A 6000-nucleotide genomic window follows, 5' to 3' on the forward strand; every position below is an offset into this window, starting at 1 on the left:
TCCAGGACCAGATGGCTTCCCAGGGGAGTTCTACCAGACATTTAAAGCAGAGATAATACCTATCCTTCTCAAGCTATTCCAAGAAATAGAAAGGGAAGGAAAACTTCCAGACTCATTCTATGAAGCCAGTATTACTTTGATTCCTAAACCAGACAGAGACCCAGTAAAAAAAGAGAACTACAGGCCAATATCCCTGATGAATATGGATGCAAAAATTCTTAATAAGATACTAGCAAATCGAATTCAACAGCATATAAAAAGAATTATTCACCATGATCAAGTGGGATTCATTCCTGGGATGCAGGGCTGGTTCAACATTCGCAAATCGATCAACGTGATACATCACATTAACAAAAAAAAAAGAGAAGAACCATATGATCCTGTCAATCGATGCAGAAAAGGCCTGTGACAAAATCCAGCACCCTTTCTTAATAAAAACCCTTGAGAAAGTCGGGATAGAAGGAACATACTTAAAGATCATAAAGGCCATTTATGAAAAGCCCACAGCTAACATCATCCTCAACGGGGAAAAACTGAGAGCTTTTTCCCTGAGATCAGGAACACGACAGGGATGCCCACTGTCACCGCTGCTGTTTAATATAGTGCTGGAAGTTCTAGCATCAGCAATCAGACAACAAAAGGAAATCAAAGGCATCAAAATTGGCAAAGATGAAGTCAAGCTTTCGCTTTTTGCAGATGACATGATATTATACATGGAAAATCCGATAGACTCCACCAAAAGTCTGCTAGAACTGATACATGAATTCAGCAAAGTTGCAGGATACAAAATCAATGTGCAGAAATCAGTTGCATTCTTATACACTAACAATGAAGCAACAGAAAGACAAATGAAGAAACTGATCCCATTCACAATTGCACCAAGAAGCATAAAATACCTAGGAATAAGTCTAACCAAAGATGTAAAAGATCTGTATGCTGAAAACTATAGAAAGCTTATGCAGGTAATTGAAGAAGATATAAAGAAATGGAAAGACATTCCCTGCTCATGGATTGGAAGAATAAATGTTGTCAAAATGTCAATACTACCCAAAGCTATCTACACATTCAATGCAATCCCAATCAAAATTGCACCAGCATTCTTCTCGAAACTAGAACAAGCAATCCTAAAATTCATATGGAACCACAAAAGGCCCCGAATAGCCAAAGTAATTTTGAAGAAGAAGACCAAAGCAGGAGGCATCACAATCCCAGACTTTAGCCTCTACTACAAAGCTGTCATCATCAAGACAGCATGGTATTGGCATAAAAACAGACACATAGACCAATGGAATAGAATAGAAACCCCAGAACTAGACCCACAAACGTATGGCCAACTCATCTTTGACAAAGCAGGAAAGAACATCCAATGGAAAAAAGACAGTCTCTTTAACAAATGGTGCTGGGAGAACTGGACAGCAACATGCAGAAGGTTGAAACTAGACCACTTTCTCACACCATTCACAAAAATAAACTCAAAATGGATAAAGGACCTGAATGTGAGACAGGAAACCATCAAAACTTTAGAGGAGAAAGCAGGAAAAGACCTCTCTGACCTCAGCCGTAGCAATCTCTTACTCGGCACATCCCCAAAGGCAAGGGAATTAAAAGCAAAAGTGAATTACTGGGACCTTATGAAGATAAAAAGCTTCTGCACAGCAAAGGAAACAACCAACAAAACTAAAAGGCAACCAACGGAATGGGAAAAGATATTTGCAAATGACACATCAGACAAAGGGCTAGTATCCAAAATCTATAAAGAGCTCATCAAACTCCACACCCGAAAAACAAATAACCCAGTGAAGAAATGGGCAGAAAACATGAATAGACACTTCTCTAAAGAAGACATCCGGATGGCCAACAGGCACATGAAAAGATGTTCAACGTCGCTCCTTATCAGGGAAATACAAATCAAAACCACACTCAGATACCACCTCACGCCAGTCAGAGTGGCCAAAATGAAGAAATCAGGAGACTATAGATGCTGGAGAGGATGTGGAGAAACAGGAACCCTCTTGCACTGTTGGTGGGAATGCAAATTGGTGCAGCCGCTCTGGAAAGCAGTGTGGAGGTTCCTCAGAAAATTAAAAATAGACCTACCCTATGACCCAGCAATAGCACTGCTAGGAATTTACCCAAGGGATACAGGAGTACTGATGCATAGGGGCACCTGTACCCCAATGTTTATAGCGGCACTCTCAACAATAGCCAAATTATGGAAAGAGCCTAAATGTCCATCAACTGATGAATGGATAAAGAAATTGTGGTTTATATACACAATGGAATACTACGTGGCAGTGAGAAAAAATGAAATATGGCCTTTTGTAGCAACATGGATGGAACTGGAGAGTGTGATGCTAAGTGAAATAAGCCATACAGAGAAAGACAGATACCATATGGTTTCACTCTTATGTGGATCCTGAGAAACATAACAGAAACCCATGGGGGAGGGGAAGGAAAAAAAAAAAAAAAAAAAGAGGTTAGAGTGGGAGAGAGCCAAAGCATTAGAGACTGTTAAAAACTGAGAACAAACTGAGGGTTGATGGGGGGTGGGAGGGAGGGCAGGGTGGGTGATGGGTATTGAGGAGGGCACCTTTTGGGATGAGCACTGGGTGTTGTATGGAAACCAATTTGACAGTAAATTTCATATATTAAAAAATAAAATAAAATAAAAAAATAAAAAAAAAAAAAAAAAAAAAAAAAAAACAGGAATATGACCACAGACTTTATTTGGAAGTCAAAGAAAACTCACCAATAAATGATATCACTCAAATGAAAATTGATAAAATCAACAAAAGAAAACAGACATAAGGTGATATACCATTGTAGTTTTGATTTGCATTTCCCCGATAATTAGTGATGTTGAGCATCTTTCGTGTGTCTTTGGCAATCTGTATGTCTTTGGAAGAATGTCTATTCAGGTTCTCTGCCCATTTTTTAATCAAATTTCGGGTTTTGTGGTGTTGAGTTGTAGAAATTCTTTGTCTATCTTGGATATTAAACTCTTATAAGGTATATAATTAGTAGATAAGGAAGATATGGGGTGTGTGTGTGTGTGTGTGTGTGTATGTGTGTAAAATAGAATATTATGCAGCCATAAAAAAGAATGAGGTCGTGCCATTTGTGACAGCATGAACGGAACTAATGCGTATTATGCTGAATGAAATACATCAGACTGAGGAAGACAAATACCATATTATTTCACTCATATGTAGAATCTAAAGAACAAAACAAATGAATAAACAAAGAAACTACAAGCAGAATCAGGCCTATAAATACAGAGAATAAGCTGATGGTTACCACAGGGGAGAAGGGTGGGGGCAAAATGGGTGAGGGGAGTGGGAAATACAGTCTTCCAGTTATGGAATTAAAAAGTCATGGGAATAAAAGGAATATAGGGAATATAGTCAATGATACTGTTGTAATAGTGCTGTATGTGACAGATGGTAGCTACACTTGTGGTGAGCATAGCATGATGTATAGAGAAGTTGAATCACTGTATTACACACCTTAAATTACTGTAACATCGTATGTCAACTATACTTGAGTAAAAAAAATTACAATAAATAAATAAATAGATAAATAAATTCAGTCATCTAAGTAGTAACGACACTGATATATTCATGATGAGGCAAAATTTGCTTCAGACTTGATAAGAATTTTAAAGACTAGGAACACAAATCAAGGGACTCTAGCAAGAAATGCCCCTGGTTTTTTTCAAAAGGCACATGAAAGCATACTCTAAAAATGTGATGATAATAAGTGACTATAGTAGCATAAAGAGCTAGCAAAGTGATGAGAACCTGGGGGGATTTCAAGTATGAGTTAGTCATAAAATTGACTGGTTTGGCAGGTAATGGAAAAGGGCAAAGTTGCAGACTGGGCAGAAAATGGATAGCAACCTGTTCCTTTATTGTAGTGTGGAATAGTTCTGTACATTGCAGGGATACCGGTATGTTAATCCTATTAAATCCTATTTACATAATGCAATGTAACATAAAAGCATATAGGACATCCTAGGATATTGCTGATAAGAATTTCATGTGCTTTCCAAAAATGCTTTTAAAAAAATTCTTTTAGACCTATGATTTTTAGATCCAACATGAGATCTGTCCCCCTTATACCTAGCTTATTTTCAAAATCATGATTGCCATCTTCTAAGCACTCAAAGGCCACCTTCTCCCATGATATAATATTATCAAGGTCAGTTCCATCTCTATGAAAGCAGCTACAAGAACAACAATATTTAGTAATTTAATTTAATTCTTACACATATGGGTAACATAGCTATAGTTTTCATGTGTCCCTCAAAAATATATCAGGCTCTTCAAAATCTTTTATTTTCTGGATAACTACAAAATTTGCATTAGAATGATCACAATTCCTGCATGGAAAAGATCTTACAGTTATTATGATTGCCAAGCATACCATTAATATGCTTTGACTTCATCCCGTCAGCATATGTTCATTGTCTATTTGTTTCAGGCACTATTTTAGTAGTAGGGATATAGTAGCACTGAAGGTATATTCTTTGCCCTCATGTCTCCTGGTGAGGAAGAAAGGCAGTGAACAACACATAATCTATATATAAATGTAAAATGTCAGGTAACAGAATAGAGAATGAATGGAGGTGGGTGGGATTAAGGCGATCAGAGGAGACTTCTCTGCAAAGATGACATCCAAGCAGACATGAACAAAGTGAAGGATGGAGTTGTGCAGCTGTCTGAGGGGAAAGTACTACAAGCAAAGGGAACAGAGAAGTATGAGTGTCCTGAAGTGGGGGCAGATGTGATGTGTTGGCCGAAGAGTGAGAAGGTCAATGTGGCCAGTGTGCAGTGAGCAAGCAGAAGAGAAGACGAGGTCAGAGAGAGTCACACAGCAGATCATAACCTAGCAAGCCACCATAAGGACTCCTATATGTTATTCTGAGTGAGAAAGGAAAGCATTATGGAGTTTTGATTGGTGGAATGTAAGGGTCTTTTCAAAAGGATCACTCTGTAGAGAACACATTGTGGTGGAGGGAGGGGGTAGCGTGAAGGGTAAAAGCAGGAAAACTGGTTAGGGGACCACTGCAGAAGTTCAGGCTGGAGACGATGGTGGCTTGGACTAGAATGTGAGCAGTGAGAAGATCAGAATATATTGTTGGATTCAGAATATATTTTGCAGGCCTTGCTGACAGACTTTGTTGATGAATTGATGCAGAATGTGAGAGAGTTAAGGAGGATTCCAAGGTATTTACCCTAAGCAGGGAAAAGAAACATGTCCAAGGGGGTGAGAAAGCTTTTCTCAAATTAATGCTTACATGGAACTCTACCGTAGAACACTGATTTAAAACAGAGCTGTTCTGGAACAGAGAGGATATATAGAACTCTACTAGTATGTAATCTCCTCACTGAGACACATTCACAAGAATGAACTGCTGACTTTCACACTGATGTACAAACTCTTTAGCATAATCCTGAAGATGCCCCAAGATGGAACCCACTGTAGCCTGATCTGTCACACAGCCCCTAATCACTTTCCTCACATTCAATTCGCAGCCTTTGCCTGTCGTACACCCAAGGAGAACCTTTTCAAGGGGTACCTCTATAAAATCTTTTCATCATAGGAAACTCCTGAACTGGAGCCGGCTTTGACCTTTAAGCAATCAGCAGGCAGGTGGTAGACACAGACGTGAGTCCTTTATTCCCTCTCTGTCGTAGGACCTCAGAAGAGGTAGGAAAAGCTGGGATCTCGAGAGAGAGTCTTGATAAAGGGACCTGCTTCCTATGAAACTGGTTGCAGATACAAATGTATCTGCAAGTATGGGGGTAGGGATATGAAGACCCCTTTCTTGATTTTATCAAAGAACACATATAGTTTCTCAAAATTCATGGTTAAATGTAACATTATTAATCCACTTCAATCACCAATGCTAAACTCTCTTTTATTATGTCACCACTATAATGTTTTCCAACCCGTTCTTAAAACCCTTCCTTCCTAATTCTTTGAGGAAGCTCCTTT

This window comes from Panthera onca, chromosome B1 (genome assembly GCF_046562875.1).
Source record: "Panthera onca isolate mPanOnc1 chromosome B1, mPanOnc1 haplotype 2, whole genome shotgun sequence".
Lineage (NCBI taxonomy): Eukaryota > Metazoa > Chordata > Mammalia > Carnivora > Felidae > Panthera > Panthera onca.